The 14,706-nt window shown below is 31.2% G+C and overlaps 1 long non-coding RNA gene across 1 annotated transcript; it reads left to right on the top strand.

Annotated features, from left to right (window-relative positions):
• Positions 1-5,206: 5,206 nt before the first annotated feature.
• On the top strand, positions 5,207-7,385 carry LOC138348433 (uncharacterized). The gene is made up of 2 exons (XR_011221038.1): positions 5,207-5,320; positions 7,076-7,385. It is a non-coding gene; the product is annotated as an uncharacterized lncRNA (long non-coding RNA).
• The last annotated feature ends 7,321 nt before the right edge of the window (positions 7,386-14,706 follow it).

Genomic DNA, 14,706 nt, shown 5'->3' with positions numbered 1-14,706 from the left:
ATGACATTATCCTTGATGATTATGTGTTTTTGTTGGTGGTTGAAAAACACTTAACGTTTGATTACCTCTATTTGCTGAAACTTGACTATTAAGTGTAATATAGACTTGTATAATTAAAGAATTGATTTTCTTATATAAACTCCTGTCACTATTTCGTTGTCGATCAATGAGATATATTGGGTACATGTGATTTCGTACTCATACTATACTTGTTGCACTCTTTGTGGTATAGATTCGATTTCGAGTACGAGCACATCTCGTGGAGCAAATTGAGTCCAAGCTTTGAGTATCTTGGAGATGTGATGAACTGCTTGGCAGTTCTGTGGCCCACACCTCCCTCTATCTTTTACTTATTCTGTTATATTACTATTCAAACAAGATATCTTAAGTTAGATTTGTCATTTTAGTTCCAAACTGGCATCGTATTTTAGATGCTTTTTACTTAAGACACCAATTTTTAGGGGTGGTATTTTTAGTTTCTGAATTTCGTACTTATAAGGAACTTTGGGATGGAGATTTTCGCTAAGTGTTTACTTTTTTACTCATTAGCTGGTTAAGTTTGGTTAAATATATTGGGTTGACTTACCTATTGGTTGAGAACATAGGTGCCATCACGACTTGTGAATTTGAGTCGTGAAAATTTTGTATCAGAGCCCTAGGTTCATTGGTATCACGAGTACAAGAGCAATGTCTAGTAGAGTCTTGCGGATCGGTATGATTACGTCCATATCTATCTTCGAGAGGCTATAAGATATTTAGGAAAATTCTATTCTTTCATTCATTATAGCGCGCATTTGACTTAGTTGAAATTCTATTCGTGTTGTCATATTCTCTCATAATTAGTGAGGACTCGTGTATCTACAATTACAAATGAGAATCTTGCACCTGCCCCACCACTTATTACATATTGGGCGGGAGGTCTAGGTAGAGGTTGGTCGGTATCATTTTTTTTGCTAATAGGTATGTCATGGTTGTTGGTGCGTAGTAAATGATCGGAAGGGTTAAGATGATGAATTTTTCGACTTATATTGACAACATCAATAATAATGATTATGAAATTATAGTTAGTTTTCATAAAAGGTTGTATGATCTTTGATCTCATGGAGTGGACTACACAATGTTCTTATGATCGGCATGCCAATCAGTGGTGGGGATATTACTTGATAATAGTCCAGCTAGATCACCTCTACTCTCATGGATTGGATTTGCTCGAGGTGTGATTTAGATGACAACACTCGAATTTTATTTTAATTTATTAGATCAATTATATGACTCGTGTTTACAATAAGAGAATAATTTAGAAATGAAATGTATAATATTGATGTCTTAAAGAGAAGTTTAAGATCAGGAAGATCAATTGATTAATTAAGAAAATAATGATTATGGTAAGTCAATGAGGAGAAGTTGAGGAAGGAAAAAAAACATAAATGTGATCACTTAATGACATTTGAGGGGTATAAGACTTGGTATAAGATCCGTATACATAGTTTTCTTATATCTATTGAAGTGGAGGTATTCTGAAGATAGTTTAATAGTCAACTAAATGATACGATTGTCATGTTGGTATTCATTTGATGAGAGTCGAAACTTTTTTTAGTCTAATACATCAAGAATGTACGAAAGGCTAAATCAGATATAGGTCAACAGAATTATTTATTATGGCGTGTTAATGACAGATATGAATAAACTCATGTTATGAGGAGCCTTTCAGATATTGGAATGCGGATTAGTAGTATAAATTGAAACCAAGAGGCAAAAAATGGTTTTTTTTGTTACAAAATTTTCACAGGGCTTCTTGTATGAAGCTATATGAGAACATGCATAAGGACGTGCACATAGTAGTTACGAATAGCTATACATATAATAGAACAATACGGTTGGAATTGAGAACATTACATTAGTAAATAACTGATTGTATTGAAGTAACTAAGGTTTTCCAGGGTATTGGTTGATGTGCTTTGTATTGGTGATAAGTTTTACTTCGCGACTTCATTTATGTAAGTATAGACCTTATTTGGATTTGAATATGTTTGCAACTCTTCTTTTATGTCTGCATGCATTCTTAACATGTGGATGGTTCTTAGTGATAGGTCGATTACATTGATCTTATGTTGTTGACTTGGTAGTTCATGACTCATGGATAAACTTAACCATTTTGAATGTGGTAGACTTCAACATCATATTGGATATAGATTAAATTTCTTCATATCCTGCAGTTATACTATTAGACTAAGATAACAACATATTATAGTAAGCTAGTCTTATAATAAGGTAGTAGGAACTCTCACTACTTATTCGAGAAGGGTATTTCTGTTGAGAAGTGTCGACATATAGTGGAGAAAAAAATTGATGTCTTACCTATGTGACTTATGTTCATTATAGTAGTATTAATACATCTACTTTGAAATTGGTTTCGGCCGTAAATGAGTTCTTGGAGGTGTTTCACATGATTGTGATATCAATTTGATAGTGACTTAGAATTGGACACTCAATGTGAAATTCAAATAATAGTAACAAGACTTGTTGAGTGAAAGATTTGGTAGATCAAGTATATCTTCATGGATTGTTTCTATTGTACTTGAAATTCTTTGTCATTGTCTTAATTGATGCTATAGTCGTATACTCCCGCAGTATAGAGGATTACGAGCATTATTTGAGGCTTGTTCTTTAAAATCTGAAGAAGACTAAGTTTTATGAAAGTTTTTATAGTGTGAATTTTGTTTAGTTAATGACATATTTTGAAACATGTAGTGTTCAAGAAAGGTTTATGATGGATCCCAAGAGGATTGAGACAGTTTGAAATTGTCTCATGGCCTGATACTACTTGGAAATGGATTGAACTTATTCTCTTTATTTGGTTTTCTATTCTATTAGGAAAATGATTGAAATTGTAATCATATTTGTAGTTGATTTTAGTTTTGTAAGAAAAATCACAAATCTATAAATAGAGGATGATTTTGAGAGAATAATTCAATTACTCATCAATATTTCCTTTTAAGTACATTGGGACACAAGAGGGATTTTGAGAGAGCTTTCAACCAGAGACAAGAGAGAAGAAAAAGATTTCTTTTGCTGCAGTTTTTTTTTTCTTTCTCCGATCAGTAAACTTTAGATCATATTTTCCAATAAACAATCCGTTGGATCAGGCTGAAATATTAGGTGAATATTCCTGCAATCTTTGTGGTTTTATTTGAACGGTGGAGATCGAATTGGGAGGTCAGAATGATTCTGTTGTAAGGCCTGAACAACAGTTGCATTTTGGTGATGTTTCTGTCTATTTAACTTTTGATTATGTGTTAATGTAGAAGGGAAATGTATATGATTTGAGGTAGTTGAAACTGATTAATGAGAAGAACTATCATATCATTGAAAAGGATTTGACAATTGTAGTATTTGGATTGAGGATTTGAGGGTATTATTTATAGTGTATATATTGAGGTGTTCAAGGATCATGCTTCAGGACTATGACATATACCTTATATTATACGATGAGGTAAATGTGGTAGTAGATTCATTTAGTAGAAACACAATGAGCATAGGGAATTTAGCTTTGTTAGAAGTGTGTGAGCTTCTTTGGGTTATGGATATCCATTCCTTAGCCAATAGCTTTGTGAGACTTCATATTTTAAATGTGGTAAAAATTTATCTTACATAATTTGTTTTGGACTTAATAGTTTGATAAAGAAAATTGGTTTAATATTTGAGACAAGGTGTTATGTGGAGAAGACAAGGAGAAAATTCTTAATGGTGAGGGAGTTTTGAGGTTTAAAAAAATCGTATTTTTGTTCTTAGGATAGGTGATTCGACTAAATTATCATAAGGGATGCCCATAATTCAAGGTATACAACTCATTCGAGATATACTAAGACGTATCGTTTATCAACAAATGATGTATGTACAACAAATATTACTTAAAGTATGTCTATACTAAAGTGAAAGTGAGAAATGATTTTACGTACAAACATTGTGGTAAGGTTGCCATGGACCTTGGTAAGGATTGATGTTATTTGGGTCATTCTGGATTGATTGAGCAAGTCTACTTATCTCGTGTCTATTCAACTATTTATAATTTAGAGAAATTAGTTCAATCGTATGTTAGGGAGATAGTTTGATTACATAGGGTGCCTATACCCCTTATGTTTTTGTTGAGACACATAATTTTTATCTCATTTTTATGGTCTAAGCATACGGATTTGAGACCCAGGTGGATCTAAGTACCTCCTTTCATACACAAACAAAAAAGTTAGTCTGAACAAATTATTGAGATTCTTGAGAACCCATTGCAAGTATGTGTGTTGTTTATTGGGAATATATATTTGTGGTTAGTAGAGTTGCATACAAAAACAATTATAATTCAATTATTGAGTTGGCACCATTCGAGACATGGTATGATAAAAGATGTCTGATGCATCTAAGGTTAGGTCGTGGGGCACATATCTGGTGAGAGAGTCCTTGGATAAGATTGAGTTGATTGAGAATAGGTTTTTCATGGCTTCGAGTAGGCAAGAGAGTTATATAAATCAGAAGATTCGTGATTTAGATTTAATGGTTGAAGAGCAGATCCTTTTGAGGGTAACACCTATGAAAAGTTTGCTGAAATTTAAAAGGAACAAGTTGAGTATGAGGTATATTGGCTATGTCGAGATTAATCAACGCATTGGTGAAGTGGCTAGAAGTTGTTTTGTCATTTGATTGTCAGATGTTTACGTCATATTTCATAATTTGATGTTAAAGAAGTGTCATTTAGGATACCACATATGTGATTCAACGAGATTAAGTGTTACTTGATTAGAGTTACATGTGAGAAACAACTAGTAACTAACATGGATAGAAAAATTTGGAAGTTGATTTTGAAAGAAAATTATTTTAGTAAAAGTTCAAAGGAAGGTTTGAGAGGCTACTTGGGAGAGTGAGTTGGACATGTAGATCAGATATTCACATTTGTTTTAAGCGTCTAGTTACTTTTATTCTTTCACTGTTCGAGGAAGAACGTTTGTTTTAGTGGTAGATGATGCAACGATCCGCAGGCTGTTCTGAGAACTAGAACTATTTTGATTCTTTTCGAGAAAATTTAAAGGGATATTTTAAAACTATTAGGTAACTATGAATATCTAAGTTGAGAAATTTTATTAAATGAATATCATAGTGGAGTAGTTAGTGAGTCACATCCATAATTAATAGTTATCATTTGGCCATATACTGAATTAAGTTAGAGGGATTAAACAAACGGGTATTGCATCATAACTGGAGGAAAAAAAAAACAGATTAACAAGCACCAGCGGCTTGGGCAAAATAGTTATTCATGAGTTGTGTATTGCAGGTGAGCTTGAGCTTTTAATCAAATTTTGTAATTGAATGTTTATAATAAAATATTATTTTGACTTTTAAAATTTAGTGGGATAATAGGTGCAAAAGTGGTAGGGGATAGGTGTTAATTAGTCATTGGGCTAAGAAATCTTAGCTTTTATTAATTTTTGTTTCATAATAATATGTCAAATTTTCAATTTTTGCTTTGTATACCTGCAAGGTTAGTGGATAAATTCTGTGACTTTCCAATTCTTCTTTTACATAGAGAAATTTTTCTAAATTATTTTGTTGAGTTTCAACAATGCAGTGGTTAGAATAGGTGAAAAGAGGCGATTAATTAATGGTTCCATATAATGGATCCTTACTAGTACGTGATTGTAAATTTTGAATTTTTGTTTGTTATTTTTGGCAAGGTTTTAATTAGCTTAAATTAGTTTTAATTGATTTCCAAATGGTTGTCAGTGATACTTCTCTTTCTTTTTGGATTGAGTAAATTGTGTGTAGAGATACAGGTGTATAGGAAATTTGAGGTGCTGCAAGTTAATTCTTCTTAAATGATTTCAAACTTTGGCTTATTTTCTTATTATTATCACATTATAAAATTTAGTTTTTGATGTATTCATATAGGTAACTAATTACTAGGTGTATATATGAGTAGTGTTGAGTTTGAGATATTTGACAAAATTGAGGCTTAACAATAAACTTGAAATTTAGCAAATAAAATTCCTGACATATAAATTATGTCAAGAGTAGGAGCTGGATTGGAGATATGAGTGAGTTTCGGAGTCTAGATTAAACATATAATAATTTGAGTACTTATGAACTCGCTTACTTACGAATATTGCATAATTGGTAGATTGTTAAAGTTTCGAAACTTTGCGATAAGGAAAGAAACTATCTTGAGTTTCGTGGCACGAGTTCGGCATCTAAGGTATGTTAAGACTTTCAGACTTGTTGAAAGACATTTTCCTAATTAAAGATTAAAAATGAAATAGACATAGGGGAAGGACGAAAGATTGGGGTCTCGTATCAATGGTGTGACGGAGATTGGTACGAATGCCGGTGTTATAAATGGAAAGTTATTACTATTGAATGTGGATTGTAATTTGAGAATGTAAAAACATATGGGCATCAACTGATATATTATTGACTTGAATTCCTTGTTTGATTGTGTTTTCTTTATTATACCCGTATAATTGTGATAATTGAGGTGGTTATGTATTATGTTGATAATTGACTGATTGAGGTGCATCATCATCCCCTTATTTGAAATAATATTGTGTACATGTATTGACATGAGATTGAGTATAAGTTGGATATGTGGAGATCGTTTGTGCTGGGGATAGTGAGATGTAAACATTATAGTTTGAGCACGTGGAGATCGTTCGTGTCGGTATATGGACCTCGCGAGTCCCCCATTGGTCATGAACTCTCGATGTGTTTCCGAGGAGTATCATGTATATGCGGTTGAGAGAGTACTGGGTATTCTGAGACATATCATTTCATGATATCATATTGCATTGCATTTCATGACATCCTTCATCCTTGATGATTATGTGTTTTTATTGGTGGTTGGAAAGCACTTAATGTTTGATTGCCTCTATTTGTTGAAACTTGACTATTAAGTGTAATATAGACTTGTATAATTAAAGAATTGATTTTCTTATATAAACTCGCGTCACTACTTTTTCGTTGTCGGTCAATGAGATATATTGGGTACACGTGATTTCTTACTCATAATGCACTTGTTGCACTCTTTGTGGTGTAGATTTGATTTCGAGCACTAGCACATCTCGTGGAGCAAATTGAGTCCAAGCTTGGAGTGTGTTGAAGTTGTGAGCTGTTTGGCTGTTTTGTGGCATATACCTCCCTCTATCTTTTACTTATTTTGTTATTTTAGTATTCAAACAGGATATCTTATGTTAGATTTGTCATTTTAATTCTAGACTTGCATCGTATTTTAGAAGCTCTTGTACTTAAGACTCCAATTTTTGGGGTGGTATTTTTAGTTTCCGCATATCGTACTAATAAGGAACTTTGGATTGAAGATTTTTGCTAATCGTTTATCTTTTTACTCATTAGCTGGTTAAATTTGGTTAAATATGTTGAATTGACTTACCTATTGATTAAAAACATAGAAGCTACCATAATTTGTGAATTTGGATCGTGACAATTGATTTTTGATTTAGCTAGACATATTATGGAATTTAACATGTTGTACGTATGATCCTATTGGCTCCTTCATTTAATTCAGTGTGCCGTGTCATTTGACATGTATTTCCATTTTGAACCTCTAAATTTTTGATAAATCTTAATAGAGGATGAAAGTTATTAAATTTTAAATATTTGAAAGATATTTTTTTATTAAGATGATAATTCAATGATTAAATTGGGGGTATCGATTAAAGATATTTGTAATCAAAAACTCACCCGATAACATTTCCAATTTTATTATATGGATTCATCATTTGTAATCAAATTAAATAAACTAATCAAACAAAATCATATTTTGATAAAATTCATATTTATACACATAATTTATAATATATATTGAAATAATGTATCTTAAATTTGATATAATTTAAGTTATTTTATGAATTTAAAGCAGGCAAAATTTACGTTCTTAACAGGTATATTTAGAGTCATCCATATGGGTAGGCCTGTTAGACCAGCCTGACTTAACCCGAAATTTAATAGGCTTGAGCTATGATTTTTGGAGTCAATTTACGTAAAAAACTTTTTAACTCGACTTGAATAAGCCTGTTGATTTGTGAGGCTTAAAAAATGTAGGTAGGGTCGACTCGTGGGCCAATAAAGATTAATTAAAATGTACTATAATAATAAAATTAAAATTAAAAAGAGTCCAAACTTAAAACAATTAGGTTAGTTTTTCTATTACATGTTTATTTGTGGATTTGATTAACAATTTTAATTGCATTAACATCATGTAATATTTTTTTGTCGATACTTGTGACAATATTTTTTATTTATAATTTAATTAATAATTATAAAAAATATATTTTTTAAGAAAGTGGACTTGCTCGACAAGCCTGTAGCCTATGTATTTATGAATTAAATCGATCATTTCCTCATACACACTAAAAAAGGACTAGCCCAATACGGTCCGTAAAATATCAAAGTCTATATAGATTAGTCTGAATGAGATGAGTTAATTCATATATATATATATATATATATATATATATATATATATATATATATATATATATATATATTATGAGAAGTCCTCGTATAGTAAATGAGCAAAGCATGCAAAAAGCATGACGTAACTTGGAATATTCCAGACATTTGAATGAAGACAATTTTTGTTTTAATTAATTAAATAATAGAGAAAATATTTAATTAATTAAATTCACAGAATCCAACAAAGTCTAAATGTCATCTAAAGTCTGCATATAATTTTTTTTTTCAAAGGTCATAATAAGCGATATCACATCAAAAAAGTCTCCATCATTCTATTTTGTTAATTAGAATTAGAGAAATGAAGTTATTGTTAGTTTTACTTATGAAAAATACACCGATAATCCCTAATTAAGCTGGCTAAGACATTTGAATGGTGATGTATTTTGATTAAATAATTAAATATATGATAAAACGTTTTTATAAAATACCTATTTTAAATAAATAAGCTAATATACTTTAAATGGTTGATCTTCTTAAATTATATAAATTGAATCTCTGTAAATCATAATATCTCATACATTTCAAATTAAAGTTGACACGCATATTTTTTTTTTAAAGATTAATTCGTTTTTGTACTTTTTTTGTACTTTCTATTCAAATAATTGTTCTGTTTTGTATAGTACAAACTTTGTACTACAGAGTATATATATATATATATATATATATATTACTTTTCTCAAAAGAGGAAAAGAGAAGTAATTTTAATATTTTCTTTCCCTAAATTTCAACCAAGAAACCTCATCTATCGAAATTATTTCGGAGAGTTAATTTAATTATTTACTTTTATTAAAAGAATAATCATATATAGCAGGTTGTGGGTGGGGATATATATTTCTTTATCAATTAATGGGTCTGAAAGGTTTTAATTGAATCATATAAATGGCAAATTTTTATTTTCATCAAGATTTTTTAAAAAGATATTTTTATTTTTTTTAAAAAAAGTTTTGCTCCCATTATGAAACTACATAAAATATAAGAAGAATAAAGTAGTAGTAGAAGAACAAAAACTTATTATTACTATTGAACTTATATCAGGATTCGAGGTATACTCATAAATGATTTACTATGAAGGAAAATTTCTTTATCTATAGGGGTAAACTGATTTGATCCTCAAATAAGATTTATAACTTTTCTTTAGAGGAATCTCCATAAATTGACATTTACTATAATACAACTATGTTTATGACAATCCCTCTTGAATGTCTATTTGATAGATTATACGTCTCGTTAAAATCTTACTATTTAAATCCAATGAGAAAATAGTTTGTAAAAGAAAAAGAATACACAAATCTAGCTATATGAATTTTGAGTGTCCCATTTAAAACCTTACGAGGAACCCAATGGGACAAAAATCTTATGAGGAAAAAAGAGTACATAATGTATTAACTCTCCTTAATGAGAACATCAATCCAAAGACTTGAATCTTGCATTCTAAGCTTGTGCACCATCTTCTCAAATGTTGTAGTTGATAGAGATTTGGTTAATAAATCAATCATATTATTATTTGGAAAAATTTGTTGAATGGTGATATCACCATTTTTGGGGGCTTATGTATGTAAAAAAGTTTTGACGAAATGTGTTTTGTCCTATCTCCTTTTATGAACCATTCCTTCAGAATCATGCAAGTTCCTCACTTCAACTTTTTTAAGCAAATAATCTGTTGCCTTTTGAAAACTCTACAAGAGTTTAATTCAAGTCATCAACTTGCATAACAATATGAAAGATTTTTAATTGATTTGATCTATACAAGGATTATAAACACATTTTTCAAAAATGTGCATATTCTTCATGCATTTGAATCCATCTAATATTTTTCATATCAATTTTTTCAAGTGCCAGCATTCAATATTAAATGTATGATATGCTTTTAGTGTTAGTCACATAAGCTTTACACTTATCAAGATGATCATTTCATTTTTTATTTGATAATTATTTCTACGTCAGTATGCTTTAATAAATGAATTCATATCCTCATAATCTTTTACAATATTGAGCTATATTGTATAAAATATATCATCAACAAGATATAACTTTGTATCAGTTCACCGAATGCCAAAACTTATTGAGATCACACCACTTCATTATTTTCAGGTACTTACCCCTCTCATGAGGTTTCATGATGTGTTATGTCATAGGTTTTTCCGGAGCACATTGCCTTCTTACTATGTTCATTTCGATCCTTTGCTAATTTTTTTCAAAGATTATTTTATTTAAAACCAATTAGTCTATCATGCTTCATGTATGTCGTAAACTCTATCCTTTATGGGCATTTTAATAGGAGCATCTCCAACTCTTGGTTGCTTATTGTCTCCACCTTATGTTAGACAAATTAACATATAACCCAATCTATTCATATTTGTTTATCAAGATATACTTATTAATTATACCGCATAATATCATAATTATTAGATAACAAATATTTAATCCCCAACCATAAATCAATTGACAAAAAAATTGAACATAATTTACTATTTTGATGCATACAATTACTTTTGTATGCAATATATCGTATTTTAGATCATGAAACTCTGTTCTCATAAGCAATGATTGACTATTTCTTTGAGGCATTTATGTCACATTAACTTGAATATTTATCAATATTTTCAACACAAATTGTCTTGATTATATATTCTAAAAGTTGTGCGCTTAATTAAATTACATTGCACGAAGAATTTTACTAATGTCAAACTACATATTAACAATAAACATACTTGTGATTATTTTATCGATGTATCTATTTATTATATCAGATGACATGTGAATGAAGCCATATTCACTTTTTATACTTTCAAAATATAGGGATAGTGTCACACCAAGGGAGCACTCCGTAGAAGTAACCGGCGTTGTTGCTCTCTTTGAGGATTAATACTACCCTCTTAGCTTACATCACTACAATCATAGGTTAAAATGCGGAAATTTAAAAACTTTATTCTATCTATCATGAGGTTTACATAGACCTCTCGCATACACATAATATATATTCATATCGAGTATACATAGACCCTTCATATAAGAAGATTACTTAGTCTTCTACTTTTAACACATACACACGCATGCACACGCGCGCGCGCGCACACACACACACAGAGAGAGAGAGAGAGAGACCCTTATTTATATATATATATATATATATATATATATATATATATATATAGTCTTAAAATAGGATGTCTCATCTCATAACAATCTAAACAAGAGTATAACAATTGGGCATAGCCTATACATCAATACCACAAAAGCCAAATATCTGCTATACAATCTTTAGTACTCAAATGAAAGGAAATGAACATATTGTCTTTAAGATTAATCAATACCCAAAGATAGAAAATGGCATTGTCCTTGAAGTAGTGAGGACCTACCCAACTTGGAGATTGAGGGCCGAAGTCTTCCTTCAAATGTTGTCACAAGCCTTCAACGATCGGAACCTAAAATGTTGGGGAAGAAGGGACATTTCATAAGTATGCAATTTACTTTGAGAAGCCTTATACACATTCAAGAAAATCATTCCAATCAATCAGACATATCATTAAGTCAAGATCATGTACATTACAACACCAACAATACTAAGTCTAGTCAAGCCAACATGCATATCACATAATTGAGCACATAGACAAGACAACTCTATCATCAAACTATAATATCAACAATCATGTATAAGAGTTCCTCCGAAGCAAGACAATTATTTATGAACCCTCATTAAGCCAACTACTGCAATGACTAAGTAAAGCCCCATACCTTACTTAATCAAGTAAACCCAGCAAGAACCATAACCAATGTCCAACTTTACATAGCATATCATTAAGAGTACATATCATCACACTTTAGAAATGGAGACCAAACACAAGTTCATAAGTGAAACCAATCTTCATATAGTATCATCAATACACAATATCATCATTATATATATATATATATATATATATATATATATATATATATATATATATATATATATATATATATATCATGTGCAATTATAAGCATATACATATATAATAACATCTTCCTAAGAATTCCCTCGAGGATAACTAGTGCAATGTTTAGGTAGAGTCCTATATCCCTTCCTTGACTAAGAAAAACCCCTTAGGTCATCCTAGTTAGAGTTCATTCCTTTAGTTCATTTTACCTTTTGGGAACATCTTGCCTGAACCAACATAGACCACATGAGCTAATGTGAAATACGCTGTCATGGAACCCTACACCGAAGGAAGGCGGACTAATTGCCAAGGTAGTACCAAAACATGAATATAACATCTAGGTGGATCCACTAGCTAGTATTCTTATGGGAGCAACATAGTTCAAGAACTAGAAGATATTGTTGGGACCCTCTTTATGCTACATGCATTATAGTCTCTATTCTCATAAGTTCATTAGTGATCCTATCTTCCCTATGTGGGAAGGGACACTCCTCACTCTAGTTCACTCGATACTAAGCTAGAGTCCCTTTTGAAATGTCTTTAATGACTTATTAATCATCATAACTTAATGTAGGTCATAGGGTCTATTACTTATATAATCATCATCATCATAGCTCAATAAGAATTGCATGAGTGTTTTTTTCATTAAAATTCATACAAGTGAGTTTATCACATTTACATAGTCACATCATAATACGACACATTGGTAAGTTATCACCATCCCTATAACAGTTACATCTTAGCCAACAACTCACGATCCATAGTTCAAGACATTTAAATTCAACATCATACCAACCCTATCAATATTAATATAAGGTATACTTTAGTAAAACATCATCACTCAATCATAAGTAACTATAATTGAAGTAAAGAATAGAGACCATAAGACTTACTCAATCTCCTACATAATGTCGTCATCAAGGTCTTACAATCAACCCTCCAATTCAACCAAAGAATGGGTGTAATATCATAACACAATAGTAACCAACATAATAACAAGGCAAATTTAATCATTATACAACAATTCATCACTAGTTCATAGCCTAGAATTAGAGGCTTAGATCAAGTTCATACTCTACTTCAAAACCTAGGTCAATTACTCAAGAACTAGCATGATTGGATTAATATACATCATAATTTACTCATAATTAAAATAATAACAACATAGGATAGTAATTCACACACTAACCAAACAATTGAATGAATACTATACAATTTAGTTCAAGATCACAACCTAAGGTTAGAGGGAAAAAGTCATCTTCCACAAACTAGGCCAATGCGTCAAGAATTAGCATAATGTTACCATAATACATGTCAATCTAATCATAATAATCAAGAGAAATCATAATCAAATCAATTGACAAGATCAATTTCGTATTGGAAGTAAACCCACTTGACTTTCATATTTTTGAAAAATCAATTTGGAGGAGCCCTTTATGGAAAGATATCCCAAAGGTGAAAGGAATACCATACCTTACTAATTGATGAAGTTTGATGGAGAAAATTTATCCTTAGAATCCCTATAATCCAAATATAGCTTGGTCTTCAATGGGGTTTCTTTGGAAGAGAGAAAGAAGAGAGAAGGAGGAGCAATTCGGGTTTGGGAAATTATGAGGGTTAGGTTAGTTTAATTAGGTTAGGGTCTTTATATAAGTCATTAACTAACTTAATTAGACCTCCCTTAACACCTAACTAATTAACTAACCACATAATTAATTCATTTGACCTACCTTCAAATATGAAGGGAAAGACAGTCTTGACAGACAACACCCCGACCTACGCCTCGTTTGTCAATCGACGGCCAAGAGACCAACTGTCCTGTTGGTTCATCGTTTTGGTCAGAGAGTGTTGAAAAATGGATTCCCACTAATTCATATAAGTATCCATCGACAGTGGCCATGAAATCCCCATCGATTGGACCACGCCTCGTCGATGGCTTTCGTTGGTGACGCCGTCCCTTGATAACTTTTAACCACTTTTGCGAAGGTCCTCATCAAGGGGCCTTGGTTGGGCCTTGGGAGTCGTACCCAGACTTTGGCTATAAACTAACTCTAATAAGTTTTAGACACCCTTCAATCAAAATTCATCATTTTTAACTCCTAATACTTAGTCAAATATGCTAAGGCACACTAGCACCTCTTGAACTAGTTTCCGAACGTCATGGACGTTCCTCGTGGTTTTTATTCTAAAACTTCCTAAATGACTCAAATACATTATAATTGAATTAAAACAGTGTTATAACTCTTAGAATCTCATGTTAGGCTCTAGATTAGGCTTT

Source organism: Solanum lycopersicum, chromosome 5 (assembly GCF_036512215.1).
Source record: "Solanum lycopersicum chromosome 5, SLM_r2.1".
Taxonomy (NCBI): domain Eukaryota; kingdom Viridiplantae; phylum Streptophyta; class Magnoliopsida; order Solanales; family Solanaceae; genus Solanum; species Solanum lycopersicum.
This window is presented reverse-complemented; position numbering and strand designations above follow the sequence as displayed.